We start from the raw sequence: 24,693 nt of genomic DNA on the forward strand, positions 1-24,693 counted from the left end.
AGTGACCACCAAGTGACCCAAGAACAGCCAGTGACCCAGCAGCAGAGGCAGGAATAGAAACCAGGTCGCCTGAATCCCAGGCCAGTGCTCTAAACCACTAGACCACACTACCTCACATGTATTAGCATATTGAAAATTGAGTGCACCGTAAAAGTCAATTTCTGAGAAACTTGGGATTGAATTAAATATAAAAATATTACATTAATCTACTTTTTAAAAAATGTCTGAACGGGAAAGGTGCAGAAACCAGGGGACCTTGCTAGTTTTAGTCCAATCTTATCATAGCCACAATCATATATTGTGCTCAGGAAGTGAGCTCTAGGGCCTGCAGATCTCAAGCAATCTATAAGCCTGGGAACAGTGAAGGAACCAAACAAAGGCCTATTCTTGTGCACCTTAGAAGCTTTAGGAGGGCAACCTTATGCACCTAAGTGGCAGTGCGATCTCCATCCTCAAGATCACACTGCAGTCTGCCCAAAACGTGTGATCCAAGAGAAAAATCAAACTTGCACCACTACAGGGTAGTTACTTCCAACGACCGCATGAAAAGGGTAAAAAGATGTTAATTAAATTAAACGTAACAATACCAAAATTCTTCACAAGTTTATCAGATTCCTTTTTGTTTAGCCAAAGAAAGAACTGAGACTATACTTGAATGTATACATTTTATTAATTGAATTACATAAATAGTAACAAATACATTCATAAATAAGGAGTTACAGAAAGCAAAGCAATGTGATATGACAATCAAAGTTCAATCCATGCATTTAACATGGGGTCGTTATCACACTTTTATCAAATAGGTATAATCAGACCTAGATAATTCATTTCACACATCAGAAAGCGGCGATTTTAGCAAAATCATCTTAATACAGAACAGAATTAACTACCAGTGTAAGTCCTTTAATACAGGTCATTGTTCAACATGGAATTGGCAGAAGTGGAAGTTTTCCACAATTATTACACTTTGAAACGCTCAATAAGGTTTAAAGGATCCCCTAAAGCTGCAGAAATGCTACCCTCTTGAAAGTCTCTGGAGATATCTTTATTCTGCCTGGTCATCTTCATCCAAGATTTTGGAATTAGGAATGACAGTAAGAACTGAGGTAGCCAGGTGGGTCCTGCATCCCTGTTGAGCTAAAAATTCAAACCTCAGTGCTTTCAAACACCTACCCGAAATTAACTTTCACACCAATCAAATTGCACCAAACAGGCAACCTCAGCTTTCCCCTCTAAAGACATCTACTAATGTACGGATACAAAAACATCTAAAATTGCCAACAATTCACACTAAACCAATACCAGAAAAACAGTCATAATCACAAAATACTGCACCTCTACCCAAATACCAAGACTTAACAGAAACATACCTACCTAAAACATCCACATCATCATCCTTTGAATTCAATAAGCGTAAAAGACTACTAAAACACCACGACTGCCACTTCCACCAATGGACACAACTACTAAAAACACTCTCACTTCTGACACAATAGGTGCAAAGTTAATATTGAATGTGTGGTACACTTTGGTTGGTGTGACCGTTTAAGTAGAGTAGGTGTTTGAAAGTTGTGAAGTGCGGAGAGTAACTGCCAGTTGCCAGAACATTTAGTTTTGTTTGCTTCCTTTTAGAAATGTGTGAGAAATACACAAGTTAGGCCTTCTTCTCCACTTCTGCTTCATGATGCCTGAATCAGAGAGAGGGAGCACAAGGCGTGTGTAAATGAGAACCGCTTTCGACAACGGTCCAAAACCGCCCCGGACACTCACTTTCGGATCGTACCACCAATAGCATGTCAGGTCTCGAAGAGTCCAAGAAGTGAGTAGAAAGCAGGAGACTTGGCTGCAGAATTCCAGGCATGTTGGAAGCGCTGTTGGATGGGCCGGAACTCTGGACACAGTCTCATGGGGGCGCCAGAAATAGTAGTAGATAAGACCTGTACCCTGTTTACAGGGTGCTCATTCAGGGCAGTGGCTGCATTTGGCCAAGTGCCAAGAGACTAGAGGGCACAGACCCGATCCCTGATTACAGGGAAGTCGTTCGCAACAGGTTGTGAATACAGCACGAGGCCAAGAGACCCAGAGGGCCTCGGAGACGCACACCCTAGTTACAGGGAGGCCAAGCTGCCCACATAACGGAAATGATTCTAATTACCCAGATTTCAAAAGCGAGATGCAACCTGTACCCTGATTACAGCGTGGTCGCTGGCATTAGCCAAAGAGGAGAGACCATAACCTGAATGACAGGAAGCTCAAGCTCTCAAAGTACCAAAGAGCTCAATATGTCCTATCCTAGAGAGGCTTGTGACATAGACCCTAATTACAGGGTTGTCACGCTGACTAATGGGGCAGAGCACGGCGTAAAGCCAAATGAGCAAGAGGGCAGAGACCCAGACCCCAGATACAGAGCGGTCACATTGCTCAGATTAACAAAGAGCTCAATGCCCCTCCAAAGACAGGGGGAGGTGACGTGCACCCTGATGACAGGGCAGTCACGCTGCTCAAGGTATTAAGAGGCTCGAGATTCCCCTACAGTCTAATTACATGACCTGAGGCCTGATTTGAGGTTGGTTACTGTGCCCAGAGTTCCTTTCCTTTTCCTCCATCTTCTTTTCTCCTCTGTGTGTGGCATTCCTGACACTTCCTTCTTCTTCACTTGTGCTTCATGATGTCTGAAACAGAGAGAGAGAGAGAGCACAAGGCGTGGGTAAGTGAGAACCGACAATGCCACGTGCCGCACGCAAACTCAGTGTATTCTACTGATACACTGTTCCTTTCCGCATCTGCAGACAGTCTGCATATTTCTTCGGGCAATATTAGACCCTCGCTAGCTGAGCACCATCTTTCGGAAACCGGCCATCGGCGGGCGCCCCCCTCTGGCCTGGCGGCCATCGGCGGGCGCCCCCCTCTGGCCTGGCGGCCATCGGCGGGCGCCCCCCTCTGGCCTGGCGGCCATCGGCGGGCGCCCCCCTCTGGCCTGGCGGCCATCGGCGGGCGCCCCCCTCTGGCCTGGCGGCCATCGGCGGGCGCCCCCCTCTGGCCTGGCGGCCATCGGCGGGCGCCCCCCTCTGGCCTGGCGGCCATCGGCGGGCGCCCCCCTCTGGCCTGGCGGCCATCGGCGGGCGCCCCCCTCTGGCCTGGCGGCCATCGGCGGGCGCCCCCCTCTGGCCTGGCGGCCATCGGCGGGCGCCCCCCTCTGGCCTGGCGGCCATCGGCGGGCGCCCCCCTCTGGCCTGGCGGCCATCGGCGGGCGCCCCCCTCTGGCCTGGCGGCCATCGGCGGGCGCCCCCCTCTGGCCTGGCGGCCATCGGCGGGCGCCCCCCTCTGGCCTGGCGGCCATCGGCGGGCGCCCCCCTCTGGCCTGGCGGCCATCGGCGGGCGCCCCCCTCTGGCCTGGCGGCCATCGGCGGGCGCCCCCCTCTGGCCTGGCGGCCATCGGCGGGCGCCCCCCTCTGGCCTGGCGGCCATCGGCGGGCGCCCCCCTCTGGCCTGGCGGCCATCGGCGGGCGCCCCCCTCTGGCCTGGCGGCCATCGGCGGGCGCCCCCCTCTGGCCTGGCGGCCATCGGCGGGCGCCCCCCTCTGGCCTGGCGGCCATCGGCGGGCGCCCCCCTCTGGCCTGGCGGCCATCGGCGGGCGCCCCCCTCTGGCCTGGCGGCCATCGGCGGGCGCCCCCCTCTGGCCTGGCGGCCATCGGCGGGCGCCCCCCTCTGGCCTGGCGGCCATCGGCGGGCGCCCCCCTCTGGCCTGGCGGCCATCGGCGGGCGCCCCCCTCTGGCCTGGCGGCCATCGGCGGGCGCCCCCCTCTGGCCTGGCGGCCATCGGCGGGCGCCCCCCTCTGGCCTGGCGGCCATCGGCGGGCGCCCCCCTCTGGCCTGGCGGCCATCGGCGGGCGCCCCCCTCTGGCCTGGCGGCCATCGGCGGGCGCCCCCCTCTGGCCTGGCGGCCATCGGCGGGCGCCCCCCTCTGGCCTGGCGGCCATCGGCGGGCGCCCCCCTCTGGCCTGGCGGCCATCGGCGGGCGCCCCCCTCTGGCCTGGCGGCCATCGGCGGGCGCCCCCCTCTGGCCTGGCGGCCATCGGCGGGCGCCCCCCTCTGGCCTGGCGGCCATCGGCGGGCGCCCCCCTCTGGCCTGGCGGCCATCGGCGGGCGCCCCCCTCTGGCCTGGCGGCCATCGGCGGGCGCCCCCCTCTGGCCTGGCGGCCATCGGCGGGCGCCCCCCTCTGGCCTGGCGGCCATCGGCGGGCGCCCCCCTCTGGCCTGGCGGCCATCGGCGGGCGCCCCCCTCTGGCCTGGCGGCCATCGGCGGGCGCCCCCCTCTGGCCTGGCGGCCATCGGCGGGCGCCCCCCTCTGGCCTGGCGGCCATCGGCGGGCGCCCCCCTCTGGCCTGGCGGCCATCGGCGGGCGCCCCCCTCTGGCCTGGCGGCCATCGGCGGGCGCCCCCCTCTGGCCTGGCGGCCATCGGCGGGCGCCCCCCTCTGGCCTGGCGGCCATCGGCGGGCGCCCCCCTCTGGCCTGGCGGCCATCGGCGGGCGCCCCCCTCTGGCCTGGCGGCCATCGGCGGGCGCCCCCCTCTGGCCTGGCGGCCATCGGCGGGCGCCCCCCTCTGGCCTGGCGGCCATCGGCGGGCGCCCCCCTCTGGCCTGGCGGCCATCGGCGGGCGCCCCCCTCTGGCCTGGCGGCCATCGGCGGGCGCCCCCCTCTGGCCTGGCGGCCATCGGCGGGCGCCCCCCTCTGGCCTGGCGGCCATCGGCGGGCGCCCCCCTCTGGCCTGGCGGCCATCGGCGGGCGCCCCCCTCTGGCCTGGCGGCCATCGGCGGGCGCCCCCCTCTGGCCTGGCGGCCATCGGCGGGCGCCCCCCTCTGGCCTGGCGGCCATCGGCGGGCGCCCCCCTCTGGCCTGGCGGCCATCGGCGGGCGCCCCCCTCTGGCCTGGCGGCCATCGGCGGGCGCCCCCCTCTGGCCTGGCGGCCATCGGCGGGCGCCCCCCTCTGGCCTGGCGGCCATCGGCGGGCGCCCCCCTCTGGCCTGGCGGCCATCGGCGGGCGCCCCCCTCTGGCCTGGCGGCCATCGGCGGGCGCCCCCCTCTGGCCTGGCGGCCATCGGCGGGCGCCCCCCTCTGGCCTGGCGGCCATCGGCGGGCGCCCCCCTCTGGCCTGGCGGCCATCGGCGGGCGCCCCCCTCTGGCCTGGCGGCCATCGGCGGGCGCCCCCCTCTGGCCTGGCGGCCATCGGCGGGCGCCCCCCTCTGGCCTGGCGGCCATCGGCGGGCGCCCCCCTCTGGCCTGGCGGCCATCGGCGGGCGCCCCCCTCTGGCCTGGCGGCCATCGGCGGGCGCCCCCCTCTGGCCTGGCGGCCATCGGCGGGCGCCCCCCTCTGGCCTGGCGGCCATCGGCGGGCGCCCCCCTCTGGCCTGGCGGCCATCGGCGGGCGCCCCCCTCTGGCCTGGCGGCCATCGGCGGGCGCCCCCCTCTGGCCTGGCGGCCATCGGCGGGCGCCCCCCTCTGGCCTGGCGGCCATCGGCGGGCGCCCCCCTCTGGCCTGGCGGCCATCGGCGGGCGCCCCCCTCTGGCCTGGCGGCCATCGGCGGGCGCCCCCCTCTGGCCTGGCGGCCATCGGCGGGCGCCCCCCTCTGGCCTGGCGGCCATCGGCGGGCGCCCCCCTCTGGCCTGGCGGCCATCGGCGGGCGCCCCCCTCTGGCCTGGCGGCCATCGGCGGGCGCCCCCCTCTGGCCTGGCGGCCATCGGCGGGCGCCCCCCTCTGGCCTGGCGGCCATCGGCGGGCGCCCCCCTCTGGCCTGGCGGCCATCGGCGGGCGCCCCCCTCTGGCCTGGCGGCCATCGGCGGGCGCCCCCCTCTGGCCTGGCGGCCATCGGCGGGCGCCCCCCTCTGGCCTGGCGGCCATCGGCGGGCGCCCCCCTCTGGCCTGGCGGCCATCGGCGGGCGCCCCCCTCTGGCCTGGCGGCCATCGGCGGGCGCCCCCCTCTGGCCTGGCGGCCATCGGCGGGCGCCCCCCTCTGGCCTGGCGGCCATCGGCGGGCGCCCCCCTCTGGCCTGGCGGCCATCGGCGGGCGCCCCCCTCTGGCCTGGCGGCCATCGGCGGGCGCCCCCCTCTGGCCTGGCGGCCATCGGCGGGCGCCCCCCTCTGGCCTGGCGGCCATCGGCGGGCGCCCCCCTCTGGCCTGGCGGCCATCGGCGGGCGCCCCCCTCTGGCCTGGCGGCCATCGGCGGGCGCCCCCCTCTGGCCTGGCGGCCATCGGCGGGCGCCCCCCTCTGGCCTGGCGGCCATCGGCGGGCGCCCCCCTCTGGCCTGGCGGCCATCGGCGGGCGCCCCCCTCTGGCCTGGCGGCCATCGGCGGGCGCCCCCCTCTGGCCTGGCGGCCATCGGCGGGCGCCCCCCTCTGGCCTGGCGGCCATCGGCGGGCGCCCCCCTCTGGCCTGGCGGCCATCGGCGGGCGCCCCCCTCTGGCCTGGCGGCCATCGGCGGGCGCCCCCCTCTGGCCTGGCGGCCATCGGCGGGCGCCCCCCTCTGGCCTGGCGGCCATCGGCGGGCGCCCCCCTCTGGCCTGGCGGCCATCGGCGGGCGCCCCCCTCTGGCCTGGCGGCCATCGGCGGGCGCCCCCCTCTGGCCTGGCGGCCATCGGCGGGCGCCCCCCTCTGGCCTGGCGGCCATCGGCGGGCGCCCCCCTCTGGCCTGGCGGCCATCGGCGGGCGCCCCCCTCTGGCCTGGCGGCCATCGGCGGGCGCCCCCCTCTGGCCTGGCGGCCATCGGCGGGCGCCCCCCTCTGGCCTGGCGGCCATCGGCGGGCGCCCCCCTCTGGCCTGGCGGCCATCGGCGGGCGCCCCCCTCTGGCCTGGCGGCCATCGGCGGGCGCCCCCCTCTGGCCTGGCGGCCATCGGCGGGCGCCCCCCTCTGGCCTGGCGGCCATCGGCGGGCGCCCCCCTCTGGCCTGGCGGCCATCGGCGGGCGCCCCCCTCTGGCCTGGCGGCCATCGGCGGGCGCCCCCCTCTGGCCTGGCGGCCATCGGCGGGCGCCCCCCTCTGGCCTGGCGGCCATCGGCGGGCGCCCCCCTCTGGCCTGGCGGCCATCGGCGGGCGCCCCCCTCTGGCCTGGCGGCCATCGGCGGGCGCCCCCCTCTGGCCTGGCGGCCATCGGCGGGCGCCCCCCTCTGGCCTGGCGGCCATCGGCGGGCGCCCCCCTCTGGCCTGGCGGCCATCGGCGGGCGCCCCCCTCTGGCCTGGCGGCCATCGGCGGGCGCCCCCCTCTGGCCTGGCGGCCATCGGCGGGCGCCCCCCTCTGGCCTGGCGGCCATCGGCGGGCGCCCCCCTCTGGCCTGGCGGCCATCGGCGGGCGCCCCCCTCTGGCCTGGCGGCCATCGGCGGGCGCCCCCCTCTGGCCTGGCGGCCATCGGCGGGCGCCCCCCTCTGGCCTGGCGGCCATCGGCGGGCGCCCCCCTCTGGCCTGGCGGCCATCGGCGGGCGCCCCCCTCTGGCCTGGCGGCCATCGGCGGGCGCCCCCCTCTGGCCTGGCGGCCATCGGCGGGCGCCCCCCTCTGGCCTGGCGGCCATCGGCGGGCGCCCCCCTCTGGCCTGGCGGCCATCGGCGGGCGCCCCCCTCTGGCCTGGCGGCCATCGGCGGGCGCCCCCCTCTGGCCTGGCGGCCATCGGCGGGCGCCCCCCTCTGGCCTGGCGGCCATCGGCGGGCGCCCCCCTCTGGCCTGGCGGCCATCGGCGGGCGCCCCCCTCTGGCCTGGCGGCCATCGGCGGGCGCCCCCCTCTGGCCTGGCGGCCATCGGCGGGCGCCCCCCTCTGGCCTGGCGGCCATCGGCGGGCGCCCCCCTCTGGCCTGGCGGCCATCGGCGGGCGCCCCCCTCTGGCCTGGCGGCCATCGGCGGGCGCCCCCCTCTGGCCTGGCGGCCATCGGCGGGCGCCCCCCTCTGGCCTGGCGGCCATCGGCGGGCGCCCCCCTCTGGCCTGGCGGCCATCGGCGGGCGCCCCCCTCTGGCCTGGCGGCCATCGGCGGGCGCCCCCCTCTGGCCTGGCGGCCATCGGCGGGCGCCCCCCTCTGGCCTGGCGGCCATCGGCGGGCGCCCCCCTCTGGCCTGGCGGCCATCGGCGGGCGCCCCCCTCTGGCCTGGCGGCCATCGGCGGGCGCCCCCCTCTGGCCTGGCGGCCATCGGCGGGCGCCCCCCTCTGGCCTGGCGGCCATCGGCGGGCGCCCCCCTCTGGCCTGGCGGCCATCGGCGGGCGCCCCCCTCTGGCCTGGCGGCCATCGGCGGGCGCCCCCCTCTGGCCTGGCGGCCATCGGCGGGCGCCCCCCTCTGGCCTGGCGGCCATCGGCGGGCGCCCCCCTCTGGCCTGGCGGCCATCGGCGGGCGCCCCCCTCTGGCCTGGCGGCCATCGGCGGGCGCCCCCCTCTGGCCTGGCGGCCATCGGCGGGCGCCCCCCTCTGGCCTGGCGGCCATCGGCGGGCGCCCCCCTCTGGCCTGGCGGCCATCGGCGGGCGCCCCCCTCTGGCCTGGCGGCCATCGGCGGGCGCCCCCCTCTGGCCTGGCGGCCATCGGCGGGCGCCCCCCTCTGGCCTGGCGGCCATCGGCGGGCGCCCCCCTCTGGCCTGGCGGCCATCGGCGGGCGCCCCCCTCTGGCCTGGCGGCCATCGGCGGGCGCCCCCCTCTGGCCTGGCGGCCATCGGCGGGCGCCCCCCTCTGGCCTGGCGGCCATCGGCGGGCGCCCCCCTCTGGCCTGGCGGCCATCGGCGGGCGCCCCCCTCTGGCCTGGCGGCCATCGGCGGGCGCCCCCCTCTGGCCTGGCGGCCATCGGCGGGCGCCCCCCTCTGGCCTGGCGGCCATCGGCGGGCGCCCCCCTCTGGCCTGGCGGCCATCGGCGGGCGCCCCCCTCTGGCCTGGCGGCCATCGGCGGGCGCCCCCCTCTGGCCTGGCGGCCATCGGCGGGCGCCCCCCTCTGGCCTGGCGGCCATCGGCGGGCGCCCCCCTCTGGCCTGGCGGCCATCGGCGGGCGCCCCCCTCTGGCCTGGCGGCCATCGGCGGGCGCCCCCCTCTGGCCTGGCGGCCATCGGCGGGCGCCCCCCTCTGGCCTGGCGGCCATCGGCGGGCGCCCCCCTCTGGCCTGGCGGCCATCGGCGGGCGCCCCCCTCTGGCCTGGCGGAAAGCCGACCAAAAGCCATATGGCTGCAGCTTTTTAAGGCCCAGCCGCCCTGGCCAGGCATTCCTTTTCTAGGGCTGGAGAGTTCTGCTTCTGGGACAGCAGCTTTCTGCTCACATACCCGATGGGATGTCTCTCCCCCTTCCCGTCAATCTGCGTTGGCACCACACCCAGCCCTCTTCTGAAGCGTCAGTGAACACCGGAAAGAGCTTGTCAAAGTCCTGCTTTAACAGCACTGAGCCCTTGACCAGAGCCTCTTTCAGAGCACAGAGACGCCTCTGCCACTGCTTGGGCCAGACCACCTCATCTGGATTACCCTTCATACATACCTTAGTGATTCGGGTGGCTATGAAGCTAAAGTGGGGAACGAATCTCCGCTAGTAGCCCGCCATCCCAATGAACGCCTGGACTTGCTTTTTAATCTGGGGAACGGGCCCATCTCTGATCACCTCCACCTGAGCCGGCTCTGGCTTTAGGCAGCAGCCCCCCATTTTGTGGCCCAGGTCTGACATCTCTCACAACTCCCGCCCCTCCCCCCCCCCACCTTTGCACTTCCCAGCTTTTATAGTCAGACCTGTGTCCTGGAGCCAGTTCAGCCCTTGTTTAACCTGGGCCACATGGTCCTCCCAGGTCTGGCTAAAAATGCAGATATCATCACTATATGCCAAGGCAAAATTCTCCATCTGAATGAGGAACTGGTCCACCAGACGCTGGAAGGTGGCAGGTGCCCCATTTAGGCCCAAAAGGTAGGACCAGGAACTCTTATAACCCCAGAGGGGTGATAAAAGCAGATTTCTGCCCAGCATCCGGATCCAAAAGGTACTTGCCTGTAGCCCTTGGTGAGATCCATAGTAGTGAGATAACGACCCCCACCTCCCCGTCCCGTCTAGAAGATCATCAGGCCTAGGCATGGGGTAGGCATCGAACTTGGTGATGGCATTAAGCCTCCGGTAATCCGCACAAAACCAGATTGACCCGTCCTTCTTGGGGATCAACACTACGGGAGAGGCCCAAGGGCTGGAAGACAGCTGGACCACCCCTATAGCCAGCATGTCCTTGACCTCTCTCTCCAGGTTGGGCTTTTTTCCCAGTGATCCGGAACGGGGAGCATCTTACCGGGGGGGGGGGTGGGCTCCTGTCGCCACCTGGTGGACAGCCAGGTTACTGAGCCCAGGCTCGTTGGAGAGCAGCGCCTCTCGGATCTCAGCCTACTGGGCAGGAGTTAGCTGATCTGAGAGGGGAATTGATTCCGGCGAAGGGACGGCCCCGTCTCAGGAATAGATCCACGAGTGGGTCATCTTCCTGCTCCTCCCGCTGGCCACAGATGGCCAGGACCAAATTCTCCCTGTCAAAGTATGGCTTCATCACGTTGACATGGTACACCCAGTGGCTGTGAGCTCAGTTAGACAGTTTCACTACATAGTTTACCTCATTCAGCTGTTTGATGACCTTGAAGGGCCCATCCCAGGCAGGCTGTAGTTTGTTCTGTGGATATGACGAAGTGGGGTTTCATTTATCTTGTTATGTTGCGTGCGAGTCTTACAGTATTAGTACAGGACAGTGTGTACCTTAGTTTCCCAGTGTAATGCACCAATACTTAGCTGGTGGGAATTGGGAGTGTGATTTTGCGGAGGCCCTCAGGGCAGGTGAGACTGCCCAGCTATTTGCATCTATGGAACCTGAGACCCAGGAGGGGGGTGCGGCCAGGTGACACCTTTGGCCTGCGAAGTGAGACCAAGAAGGAGGAGGGGCATCAAGGGGAGTGTCCGAGGTCAGGTGGCTGGAGGCTGGCAGTCTGCCTTGGGAGACTGGAAAAGGGGAATCCAGGGCGTCTGGCCCAGGATTCCCAAGATGGACTTGGCTGAAAGGCACACATGTTAGTAATAGTTACGTCTGTTCTACGCCGTGTTCCTGTCAACGAATAAACCTTCTGTTGTACGCTGGCTAAGAGTCACCTCTGACTGCAGAGTTGGGGTGCAGGGCCCTCTGGCTTCCTCAGCAGCCCCGCCTGGGCAGACTTGCTGCGGGAAGCGCATGGTGAGGAAGGGGCTGCTGAATGCTCCAAGGTAAGACCCAGGAAGGTCGAAGCTCTGTAAGCTTCTTGCCCTGGAGACAGTATGCTCAAAGAGAGGAGGCATGCTAGACCAGAGTCCTGCCTGGCTTCGTAGGGAGCTGTTCCAGAGCATCGCCCGGTGACTCCGGGACAGCTGGTGCAGAGGTGGGATCAAACTGCACCCCGTGGACAGAGCATCCTGCAGTAAGTGACTGGGGAGCAATAAAACAAAGGGGGATTAGCAAGAGATGGGCATGCTGGAGGCTCTGAGAGGTGCAATTCCAGGAGGCGGAGGAGCCTCCGGCTTAACCCCCAAGAAAGAGTGGACCCCTGAGAATGGCTGTCGCACTGAAGGGGTTCCTCCCAGAGATTGTGGGGAGCTGAGAGAGTACAAGCCTGTGAGTCCATGACCCCTTGGGAACAGCCTGGAGATGGCCTATACCCATGTCCTTAAGAAGGACATTGTAGAGCTGTGCAGAGAGAGAGAGGGCCGCGCCTTGGAAAATTCACCAAGGCACAGCTGATTGCCCAGTTGGAAGAGAATGATCACTCTAAGGAGCCAGTTCCTGAGCCAGCTGGGGCTGCGAGAGAGGCTGGGAGCAGCCAGGCAGCCCATCTCTCCGACCAGCAGGGGATCTTCCCGACCGAGTTCCCCGTTGGTGGAGCTGAGACAGTTGGAGTTGGAAAAGGGACAGAAACTGAAAGAGCTGGAGGACCATGAGAAGGAATGGGAGGACCGTCAGAGACAGAATGAACTGGCGATGGCAGAGCTGAGAAGCGGAGAGACCCCTACCGTGGTGAGTGCGGACGGGCCCAGGCTAGCTAAGCCCATAGGGAACTCAGATATAAAAGTGCTGCCTCAGTTTAAGGAAGAAGGGGATGATAGAGGTGCCTTCTTCACTGCCCTTGAGAAGGTCTGCAATGTGCACCAGGTTGACCCTGAAGACATCTTTGGCATCTCACCCCCTTACTGGGTCCCAAACCCATAGAGATGTTCAGCCAGATGGATGAGGTGGAAGCAAGGGACTATGAACGGTTCAAACAAGTCCTGCTGCGCAAGTTTGAGCTGACCCCCCGAGGCGTACAGGAAAAGGTTCCTGAGTGTGCAGAAGACCCAGGGGGTGACCTATCTGGAACTGGTCACGCTGATTGGGGAAATACACCCGCAAGTGGGTGAATGGGGCGGGGCCCAGACCAAGGAGGACTTGATTGAATTATGGAGCTGGAGCAACTGTATGAACTCTGCCCCCCTGACCTGAGGATGTAGTTTGCAGACAAGAGGCCGAAGGACCTGTGCCACGCAGGGCTGCTGGCGGATGAGTTTGTAGTTAGCAGGTCGGGCAATAGAAGGGAATCCCAGGGGGACAGGCCCACGTCAGTGCAGAAGGGGGGGGGGGGTCACCAAGGGGCTTCCCTGAAGGAAGTCTTGGAGAAATCCCTCCTGAGAGGCACAGCCAATACCAAAGCTGACCCACCAGCCCCTGGAGACCAATGGGACCTGAGGTGTAATTACTGTGGGCAGGGGGGCCACAGATGGGCCCGGAGCCAAAAGCTCAGGGACAGAATGAGCCAACCGAGCCCTCAACGGGGCTGGATCCCCAGGCAGGTGGGACTGGCAGTTTAGCAATGGCCCAAGAGGGAGAAGTCTCCCAGGCCAGCTCCTTGGGGAGGCTTGATGCTCAGTGTACAGGGTGGGTGTGGGGTGGCCCCTGAGGAGCGAGTGCCTCATTCCCCTGGAGGTGGATGGGAAGCAGGTCACTGGGACGTGAGGTGACACTGGCCCGGCCCGAGGTGGTGGCCCCAAACCGGCTGGTGTCCAACACCTACCTAACCCTGACGGGTGTCTGCGAGCCCCCATTTAAGGTACCCATGACCAGGGTACATCTGAAATAGGGGGCCAAGAAGGGCCCCAAAGATGTGGGGGTGCATTATCAGTTGCCTACCGAGGTGCTGATGGGGGGGGGGTGACCTGGCAGATTGGCCGGGCAGCTCCCAGAGTGCCCTAGTCATCACTTGTAGCCAGAGCCAGCGAAGGGCATTCTGCCCTGACATGGGGGGCGGTGGCCTGCCGCGGGTGCAGGTTCCTACCCCAGCGGGAAAAGAGTCATTGGGGACAGGACTTGGCGGGGCTGCGGCCTGGGACCCAGCCACTGAGAGGGAGCAGGTCCTCATCCCTTCCCCAGCCGCTGAATTCCAGGCCGAGCTGCGGAAAGATCCCTCTTTAGAGAAGCTAAGGGAACTTGCTGGCCACAGCCCGGCAAAACCCCTGGGGGTAGGCTGCCTGGAAACATTCCTGTGGGAGAAGGGATTCCTGTCTTGGGAATGGGCTCCCCAAGGGGAAGTGGAACGCAGGCTACTGTACCTGGCCCATGATGTCCCTCTCTCGGGATACCAGGAAATCCAGCGCACCAGGCAGAAGCTGCTACAGAACTTACACTGGCCTGGGATCTTTGATGCCATCCAGCAGTACTGCAGGTCCTGCAATCCCTGCCAGAGGGTGGGGAAGGCCCAGGACAAGGAGAAAGCAGCTTTGAGGCCCCCGCTCATCATAGAGGAGCCTTTCCAGAAGGTGGCCGTGGACATAGTGGGACCCCTCAGCAAGGCAATTCGGACAGGGGAAAAAAATACATTCTGGGGGTGGTAGATTTCGCTACTCCCTATCTTGAGGAGGTGGCCTTGTCTGTTTTCAGCAGAGTGGGGGGTTCCCCAAGGAGCTCCTTACAGACCAGGGCTCCAATTTCATGTCCACTCTGCTCCGGTGCTTGTGGGAGAAGTGTGGGGTCCGACGCACCTGGGCCTCAGCGTATCACCTTCAGTCCAACGGGCTGGTGAAGAGGTTCAATGGGACCCTAAAGATGCTGCTGAAAACCTTCATGAACCAGCACTCACAGGACAGGGACAAGTTGTGATGTTATTGATATAATCTGGGACCATATAGGTCATTATTGCAACCAAGGTCCTGTAGTGACACCAAATCTGGTATAAAGGAGGTCAAATAAGGTCTCTAAGACAAGGTTCTGGTTTGCTGGTTATGTTTATGCTATCTGGATGCATAGATCATTGTTGTATTTAAAGTTAGAAGTATTGGCTCTATACTGTCTGTATTTCATAATTATGCTGTGCTTCTGGGTGACACCCCAGACAGGTTAGTGTCAGCACTGCCTAGCCTGCTTGATGGCCCCTTAAGGACCATCGGCTATACAATTGACCCATTGAGAGAAGGCAAATATGCCTTGCAACTCAGCAATGTAGGCAGGGACTTGCCCATGTGACTCCAGACTCCATTTTGCTGTAATTTTCCATAGTAAGGACAAAGAGGTGTTCTTACACCTGGAAAAGACTATAAAAGGCTGATGCCTCATCTCCATCTCATCTTCAATCCTGCTTCTTACCTCTGGAGGGACTTTGTGTAGAGCTGCCGTTTGTAGCAAAGGACTGATGACCCATCCCAGCTGGGGATGTACGCCAGAGACTTGATTTGAACCTGCAGCTTAGTCTATCACGGCTACAAGCCTGAACCAAGAACTTTGCCATTACTGTATGTCATTGATTCCATTTAACCAATTCTCTCTCTCCTCTATATCTTTTTCCTTTTATGAATAAACCTTTAGCTTTTAGATTCTGGCAACAGCGTGATTTGTGGGTACGATCTCATTTGTATATTGACATGAGTCTGGGGCTTGGTCCTTTGGGATCCAGAGAACCTTTTTTTCTTTTACTGGGGTATTGGTTTTCATAACGAGTGGCACTGTTGGTGATACTGGGAAACTGGAGTGTTTAAAGGGAACTGCTTGTGTGACTTGTGGTTAGCCAGTGGGGTGAGACCAAAGTCCTCTTTGTGGGGCAGGTTTGGTTTGCCTTAGAGGCGGAAAAACCCCAGCCTTGGGCTGTAACTGCCCTGTTTTAAGCAATTTGTCCTAAATTGGCACTCTCAGTTGGGTCCTGCCAGAACCAGCATCGTTACAGTGGCGTAGTCGTGCTAGGATCCACAGAACCAGGTCAATTAAGCTCTGGGTCAGAACCCCACGCCATCCAAATTTGAATTTTGGGATCGAGAGTTTGGTTGGTTAAAGAGCAGTTGCAATGGGTAAGCAAAGAGCATATGAGGGCCTTGGCAAAGAAGCCCTGGAAGATTTGTGTTCAGAAAAGGGGATAAGCTTTAGAAAGAAAGCTACAAATCAAGAACTGAGTGAGCTGTTAATGGCCAGTGATCCGGGGGCAAGAGCGCAGCCCTTACCGGAGGCTACAGAAGATGCATTAAAAATGAGAGTACAGAAGGTAACAAATAAACTGTAACTTGAGCATGAAAGGAATCTAGCAGATCTTCGATTGCTGGAAAAAAAACAAAAAACAGCTGAATTAGAAAGAGAAGCTGATAAGAGAGAAGAAAGAGCTCGTAAGGGGCGTCTGGAGCTGCTGGCTGCGGAGGAGAAAGCTCCACAGATGGAACAGGAGACGGCCAAACTTCAGCTCCAAGTAATGGAAGAGTGGAGAAAGTCATCACCAGCTGGTGCTCCACTTCCCCACCGCCACAAGAAAAACTGGGAAAGGATGCGTCCCATTGACAATGATACTGAGGATAGAGAGGAGTTTTTGTCTACCTTTGAATGCCTCTGCAATCTGTACCAGATCCCTGATGATCAGCGAATGCCTGTCCTGCTGGCCAGACCGACTGGAAAAGCCAGGGAGGTATTTAATGAACTGGGGGAACAAGAAGCCTTGGATTATGAGCGGTTTAAAGATTCTGTGTTAAGGCCGTTCAAGGTTACTCCTGAATCTTACAGAGTTAAGTTTAGAAAGTTTAAAGTGTCTAATGATGGCACTTCTGTAGAATGTGCTCATAAGCCCATGGGCTTTGTTAAAAAGTGGGTTGTGGGAAGCAAAGGCGCATGGGAGTTTTGAAAAACTGCTGGATTTAATAATTTTGGAACAACAGTTCTTGGACATTGTGCCTGACCACGTGAGATCAGCTGTGTGTGATAGGAACCCTGAGTCAGTCCTACGGGCTGCAGAGATTGCGGGTGCCCATACCCAAAACAGGGCTCGAGAAGGGTATAAACCCCCAGGGAAAACTAATCACCATTCTCCCCAGTTCAAGGGGGGGGGGGTGGGGAGGGGAGGAAAAGGATTTAAAAGTAAACCTGGCGCTGACTATTCTAAAGGATCTCACGGGGGCCCAGAGGATAGGAACTCTCACCACGAGAATAAACAGGTTAAATGCCATCACTGTGGTGTGCTTGGCCACATGAGACCAGATTGCCCGAGCCTGAAGGGCAGCCCAAAACCAGCAACCCCAAATGCCACGGTAAATGCTAATCCTGTTATAAACTCACAGGCAGGCCACACACAGCCCACCGTTGGTGCCCTGTGTGCAAATGCTGTTTCTGTGGTCTCTGAAGAATTTGACCTTAAAACTCATATTAAAGCTAAATATGGGAAAAATAATGCAGAGTTTATTACCAGTGCAGAAGTGAATGGAGTAAGGTGTATGGCATGGAGGGACACCGCAGCCGATATTACTTTGGTTAAAGCAAGTCTTGTCAGGGAGGAAGATTATTGGCCAGATGAAAGTGTAACTGTTGTAGCCTCAGCTGAGTATTTTGTCAGGGCGTCTTTGGCTCAAATCCACCTGAAATGGAAGGGATTTGAGGGCACCATGGTTGTGGGAGTAAAAAACACAATCCCTAAGGATCTTATGATTGGAAAGGATATTAGAGCTATGTTCAGTCAAGTTAACACAAACCAGGCACAGGAGAGGTTGTGTCTAAAGTTGTGTCTTTGGAAGGTTTTTCCAAAGGTTTGTCTTTGGAAAGTAGTAGTTTGGCTGTGAACGAAGTTTCTGAATGTCTGGCTGCCTAATGTTTCAGAAGTGAATCTGGAATTAGATCAAGCACAGAAAGATCTCATTGGTCAGGAAAATGTTTCTCAGGAGCTGCTTAAAGTGGATGGACAGATGGAAGCCCCAGCTGAGGGAGGAAAGGGTAGATTTTTAAGGGGTAATGAATTGGTGGCTAGTACAGCTTATACAAGTGAACCTGAAAAGGGTAACTCTCATTTGCAGACAGTAGCTCAGGGTAGTGAATAGAGCAGCAGTTTATCTGTTGGGAGTGGAAACGTGTCTGGTAAAGAAAGTTTGGATGAGCCTAGACAACCTTGTGAGCTGATGGCTTTATCTAGTCAGCAGTTTGGGAAGGCAAGGATAGCGGAAAATGAGGGCCCCTACACCTTACTTGTTTCCTGTGGGGAGAATTGTGACAGTGAAGGAAATGTGCCTGTGTCCGTCAGGGGTATTTTAACTTGCCTACGGAGGAATCTACCTCGGTCTCCAAGCAGTTGTCTGTGAACAGCCCTGCGTGCCGGGACAAGGGAAATGAGATCCCAAGCTGCGTGTTTGGAAAAGGAGAATGCGGCTCTGGCTCTTCTTTGTGAAGCAGACAGAAGGTGCCTTTCAGCCTGTGATGGTTGAGGATAGTGCAGTGGTCTCAGAGTTGGTTCTGGATTCAACTAAAGCCCAGGAAGGGAATGGTCCTAAGTTTGTGTCTGCTAGGGAGAATGGCACTGTAACTAGGTTGCATCCAGTTAGCGTCTTAGCAAAATCCCAGAGACCGGACAGTTCTGGTGCTTGTATTTTACCTGTTGCTAATGGGTGGTTGGAAAAGGATGTAGCAATTCTGTCTGATCAGGGGGATATCCTAGCCAGGACACCAGGAGAGCAGAAAGGTGATTTGACTGATGGTGTGGAAACTTGTGGCAAGAAGGAAAAACTTCCTGAACTTGTGTGTGGCTAGCTTGTTGGAAAGACACTGGTGTTGGGACAGGAATGTCTCCATGCTAATTCCTTAAATGAGCAGTCTGTGCTTCAGGGTGTGACAGATTTGGTTACTGGTGTTTCAGAGCAGAACAGTTTTATGGCTGAATGCTTGAGGCCGGCCACAGGGGAGAGCAAGCAAACTCTCACCCTCAGCCTCTTGGGATTTGTGTGGTCTCTCTTTAGGACAGGAGTCCAGTCTTCAAATGGGTAGCAGCTAAGAATTTAAAAGCTAGTGTTTGCGTTGATGCAAATTACCTGACTGACTGGGAGAAGACAGACTTGCTAATAGCTGTTAGCACAGACAGCGCACCCAATCAGCCAGGGAATTCTGTTAAGCAAGAGAAATCAGGATTTAAACCTTCAGGATATGGAGGAAAGAGAGAACTTACTTTGGCAAAGGGAAGCCCCACGTTAACCCTAAAATGCCCAAACCCCAATGGTATGGAGCCAAAGGTGTGGCATAACAAACAGGATTGTAAATGGACACTTGCAATGAATTTGTTCTTATTGCCAACGGTAATTTTTGTAACTAATGTGTTGCTATTACCAAGAACTGTAAAAATGTGCAATGTGCCTAATCTGGCGGGGGCGAGGGCGAGAAAAAACAACAAACAAACAAACCACACCACCTTGAACATGTTAAAAGAATTACATGAGAACATACTTTATGTTAAGGGCCTTGTTAAACTGATAATTCACAGTTGATGCCTGTGAACAGTATGGGAATTTTCAACAGGGGAAAAGACATTCCAAACCTAATGTGCTGTATGAAAAGGGAAACCGAGGCATACTACCACATTGCTGTCACGGCTAAATGCCAGGATTCCTATACTATAGACAACATTAATCTCTACATTGACTTGATGTTAACCGGGTTCCAAACATTTGCCAGAGCTTGTATGGATAAAGTAGCTATGTTCTTTAGCATTTGGCAAAAGAAAATGAAACATACAGAAACCATGCTGCAAGAGCAGATCCAATCCATTATTGTTCTAACCAAGTTTTACCTGGAGTTTGTAACGAGATTAAAGCAGGTTATTGAACGGGACTTGGATAAACCATTTCTGTTTTTACACGAATACGGCTTCTAACCCAATACTAGCTGTAGTGAGACGGAACCAAGGATGGGGGGCTCTTGGGATGTAGTCAGTGATGTTGGAGTCATCCCTTCCTGCATCAGTTTTGCATTGGGGGTGTGACATTATTGATATAATCTAGGACCATACAGATCATTGTTGCAACCACGGTCCTGTAGTGGCACCAAAGCCGGTAGAAAGGAGGTCAAATAAGGGCTCTAAGACAAGGTTCTGGTTAGGATTATGCTAGCTGGATGCATATATCATTGTTGTATTTAAAGTATTGGCTCTATACTGTCTGTATTTCAAAATCATGCTGTGCTTCTAGGTGACACCCCAGACAAGTCAGTGTCAGCTCTGCCTAGCCTGCTTGACGGCCCATTAAGGACCATCGGCTATACAACTGACCCATTGAGAGAATGCAAATACGCCTTGTAACTCAGCAAAGTAGGCAGGGACTTGCCCATGTGACTCCAGACTCCATTTTGCTGTAGTTTTCCATAGTAAGGACAAAGAGGTGTTCTTACACCTGGAAAAGACTAGAAAAGGCTGATGCCTCATCTCCATCTTGTCTTCAATCCTGCTTCTTACCTCTGGAGGGACTTTGTGTAGAGCTGCCGTTTGTAGCAAAGGACTGATGACCCATCCCAGCTGGGGATGTACTCCAGAGACTTGATTTGAACCTGCAGTTTAGTCTATCACTGCTGAAAGCCTGAACCAATAACCTTGCCCTTACTCCAGTATCAGAGGGGGAGCCGTGGTTGTTGCTTTTTACAGATTCAGACCGAGGCTCCTGGGGCACCTTTAAGACTAACAGAAGGATTGGGAGCGTAAGCTTTCGTGGGTAAGAACCTCACTTCTTCAGATGCGAGATGACTTGCATCTGAAGAAGTGAAGTTCTTACCCACAAAGGCTTACGCTCCCAATCCTTCTGTTAGTCTTAAAGGTGCCCCAGGAGCCTCTGTTGCCATTACTGTAGGTCATGGATCCCATTTAACCAATTCTCTCTCATCTATATCTTTTTCCTTTTATGAAGAAACCTTTAGATTCTAAAGGATTGGCAACAGTGTGATTTGTGGGTAAGATCTGATTTGTATATTGACCTGGGGCTTGGTCCTTTGGGATCAAGAGAACCTTTTTTCTTTTGCTGAGGTATTGGTTTTCATAACCATTTGTCCCCATACCAAGTGGCACGGTTGGTGATACTGGGAAACTGGAGTGTCTAAGGGAACTGCTTGTGTGACTTGTGGTTAGCCCGTGGGGTAGGACCAAAGTCTTCTTTGTCTGGCCGCTTTGGTTTGCGCAGCGGTAGAAAAACCCAGCCTTGGTCTAACTGCCCTGTTTTAAGCCATTTGTCCTGAATTGGCACTCTCACTTGGGTCCCACCAGAACCAGTATTTACCCCAGCTGTTGTTCCCCTACTGGGAAGGGGCCCAGAAATCAACCGTGTTCTCTCCTTTCGAGTGGCTGTATGGGAGGAGAGTAAGGGGACCTGTGGACTTGTTGAGGGACGAATGAGAGGGGAAGGCCTCCCCTGATGGAAAATCAGAAGTGGAGTATGTACTGACTTTCTGGGAAAAGCTTGCTGAGCTCATGGACTTGGCCGGGGAGAATTTAGCCAGGGCCCAACGTAAGCAAAAGGTCTGGTACAACCGCCCAGCGCGTTCCCGCTCCTATGCTACCGGGGACCAGGTGACAGCTCTCATTCCCATAAGAAAGAACAAACTACAGGCTGCCCGGGACAGGCCCTTTAAGGTCATCAAGCAGCTGAATGAGATCAACTATGTAGGGAAACCCTTGCGGCCAGAGTCAGGCGCCAGCACAGAGAGAGTCCATGAAAATGTTACATTTCTTCTGGGATGATTAGATCCTCAACAGCTGAACACATCTTTATGAAACTTAGTCAACCTAAGAATGGCCATACTGGGTCAGACCAAAGGTCCAGCTAGCCCAGTACCCGGTCTTCCACCAGTGGCCAATGCCAGGTGCCTCACAGGAAATGAAAACAACAAGTCATCATGCGATCCACCCCATCGCCCATGCCCAGTTTTGGGCAAACAGAGGCTAGGGACACCATCCCTCTTTCCAACAGATTTTGCAATTTAAAGCAGATTCACCCAGTCCCTTAACTGCCATCATAAAGACACACGTACATATGCTGGACGTGGATGTTCAAGAAGCAAACTTTTACATTTCTACCTTTCTTGTAGGACTCTCCGGGCCAAATGTTTAACAGACCTCCTTAAAGGCTTCAACATTTGTAGGCAGATTTCTTTGCATGGCAAATTGATCAGTTACATGTAGTTTCTGGATTTGCTTAAGACTTTGTGCAAATGCCAAGGTTTGGTCCTAAAAGATCTGTTAGCTAGCAGTCAACAGGAAACCAAAACCTACTTCTAAAGCAGATAACTAAAAGTTACCTATTGACTTTGAAATATTGGCCCCACCTCCTCAGTATCTACTGCCTGTCCATTAGTCCTTCCCAGAAGGTCAGTAACAAGAGTAGCCACTTTTATACAGAAAATATGGGCATGCCAAGAAAAGACACCATCAAGGTGAGTTGTCCTAACCCCCTACAACAAGGTATCATGTGGATGTTAAATTGAGGGGAAGACAGTCCCTAAAGTAACAGATTTTTGTTTGAGACTTCCAGCTATGCACAACAGAAGCAGGAAACAACCCCCCTGCCCATCCCAGATGAAGCCCTGGCTGCAGCAATACATGCCTTTACCTTCCACTCTACTGCCTCAATCAGCCCAATCGAGATGAAGCTTCAATTGGTCCAGCATGCTGGCCAAACTCCTGACAGCATCACCTTGGCAACAGCTTATTAGGCCACGGTCAACGCTCTGGAGTGTCTCCCCAGTGCTGGATTTGCTTTGCGGTCCTAGGCCTAATCTATAAAGCCCCAATAATGTGAGCTAGATCAGGGGCTCTGTGCAACCCTTCAAGAATACACCAAGCCACACAGGAAATATGACTGACAGCGCTTGGGGGGGCGGAAAACAAAACAACAACAAGCCCACCACTCACTGCACAAGTTACACTTCCCTCTGGAGCCGAGAGCCCTCACCTGTGGAGCATCCCTCTGCTGGGGATCAGGAAGAGCCCATATATTTTACAAAATAAAATGCTGGAACAGCCTTGAAGGCCTGCCCCAATAGAGGGCAATGGGGCAACCGTCTATTTCTGGAATGGGACACATTTTGAAAATAGATCCCAGAGGGCTCATTTCTATACAGCAATGAACAATTCTTGTTCTAAATATAATGGTGTTAGCCACCTATATAAAGTATTCGAGCGATGGCTGTTTTACTGTTGGCTAGTGTAGATACATACCCAGCAGCACTTGGCCATGGCACCAGCTGCACTATTACCTAGTGCTTCTATTTTGTGAATTACACTGGGGGGGGATGTGATCCTTTAGTTGGGTTTATTTTCTTCTTTGGGGAATCACGGCTTGCTATGCCAGTGAACAAATGAGTCAGGGGATCTCAGGTCTCTTTGCACGTATGGAATAGGCACATGTATGTATACAAATGAACTGATGTCTGCATGGATATGTTCTGCTTCACCCCAACCCCCCTACTTTTTGCAGTCCAGCATCTTGAGAGTGACAAACACACAAGCAATTCTGAACCATGCAGGTTATGACCTCAGACAGTTAGTGAGCTGGTGAAAAAGGAGTATTTAAGAAAGCATATAATTACAGGAAAATTTAAATGCCACAGTTTTTGGCAAGAGTAGTTCAATCGGGGCTAAGGAAATTGAGGCATTTAGACATACATGCATACCTGGTTGGATGGTCTCTACACTATGCTGTTTAAGACCCTTTATCAAGGCTTTCCATTGGCATTTATACCTGGGAAGAGGAAGAGTTCTGATCTTCGGTTGAAATAATCCTGGGAAATGTAGTTCAGCAAGGGACTACAATCATTTGAATTCGCTGAATTGCAGCATCAAGTCTGTTCTATTATTCTGAGCTACAATGGCTCAGAACTACTCTACCACAAAAGATCCCACATTCCTTCTGCCTTTGAAAAACATAATTAGGGCACTGACAAACATTTAGTTTCAGATTTTCAAAAGGTAGAATGGTGGGAGCTGGCAGGTATGGGGCACTTTTGAAAGTCTGGCCGCTTCACTAAAGCGCCCAAATGGGAACCGAGCTCTTGAAAATGTGGCAACAAGGGATCAATTCTGCTACAGCACATACGTCCGGTGTCTTAGTAGTAAAGTTTCGCACTGGATTCAGGGGATGACTCATGGAATGAAAGTACTGCTCAGTGAAAGTAAAGGAGAGAGGAAGCCAGCCCTTAATGCACAGAATGGGCCTTTTCTAGTGTGGAGTTTATTTATTGTTCCAAGGCAGCACAATTTATGTAGAATTAAAACAAACAAAGACAACCTACAACCAAATTTGGGCTAGGCCAGGAGCTAAGTAAATTCAAAGGTTAGCAGCACAATTATTTATATGACTTACCAGCAATACTTATCCCATCCAAAAAAGAAGAAGTTCCAAGTAGGCAATCTTTGAGTTCATTTCTTCCAAAGGACCTATGGAATATCGAAGTAAACATTTCAAAAGCACGTGCAACCTGGAGTTGTTCCCCCACCCCCTGAACCGTGTATCCAATATGGACAAAGTAAATCACTTCATGTTAACTTGCTGTTGAAAGAATCCCTTCTGCAGAGAGGGGTCTAGCAGCACATGTACTCACGCAATATAGAAGTGGCCAAGGTCAGTCAGTCAGTCATTTACTGGTCACCAAAGGTGCTGTCATCAGCTGGATGTAGACTAGGGCTGAGATACAGTGCTTGCCGTGAGGGGTAGGAAAAGAGAGAGCGGACAAGGAAAACTACAAAAGTGTAGTTGTTTCAGACACGCTGCAATTAAAGGAATTTAAGAAAAAGCATTGTAACAGGGTTTACTCACCACCCTGCACTGCCTCATGGCCAGGCATGGCATCACAGTATCCTTGTGGGGTAGCAGCCCTTGTCAACAGTCACTCTGGGGCTGTGGTGGTTTCTTTTAGATAACTCACCCCTCCAGCCAGGGCACAGTCTTTAGTGCAGATGGCTGACCCTGGAAGGAACAGACTAAAGTTCTAAACTCTCTTAATAGAAATCAGAAGCTTCCAGCCTCTCCACAGCTCTTCTTCAGCGAGGTCACATTCAGACTGCAGCCCCCTTCCTGGGCTCAGCTACCCTTGTACACCACTTGCTGAGGGCTAGTAGGGGAATCCAGTCCCAATCTCAATTCTGGGTTACAGCCCAGGGCCCTGGACTGCACAACCAAGTCAAATCCTCTACCCATAGTGCAGTTTTCCCTGCACCATTTCCTTCCTCACCTCTTTCCTTCCCTTCTCAGTCTCCCAATCTGTCCCCTGGGTGCTCACTCAAGCCCCTGCAGGCACCTTTTGACTCTCTGCATTCTCTTTCCTCCAGCCCTTCCTCAGCTGGGCCCACTCAGTAGTTAAACCTGGAATCACCTAATTTCTCTCAGGTGGGGCCCATTCTGTAATCAGGGCTGGCTTAGTCAGAGGCTCTCTATTATTATCTCAGAGCTCTGGATGAGCTCTGAGAGTTGATCTCT

General features: G+C 57.5%; 1 long non-coding RNA gene across 1 annotated transcript; it reads right to left on the minus strand.

Moving 5' to 3' along the window:
* Positions 1 to 2,239: 2,239 nt before the first annotated feature.
* On the minus strand, positions 2,240 to 24,221 carry LOC128838699 (uncharacterized). The gene is made up of 3 exons (XR_008445244.1): positions 24,034 to 24,221; positions 23,581 to 23,654; positions 2,240 to 2,672 (listed from the first exon to the last, which is right to left on the minus strand). It is a non-coding gene; the product is annotated as an uncharacterized LOC128838699 (long non-coding RNA).
* Positions 24,222 to 24,693: the final 472 nt, after the last annotated feature.

Source organism: Malaclemys terrapin, chromosome 5 (genome assembly GCF_027887155.1).
Source record: "Malaclemys terrapin pileata isolate rMalTer1 chromosome 5, rMalTer1.hap1, whole genome shotgun sequence".
NCBI lineage: Eukaryota > Metazoa > Chordata > Testudines > Emydidae > Malaclemys > Malaclemys terrapin.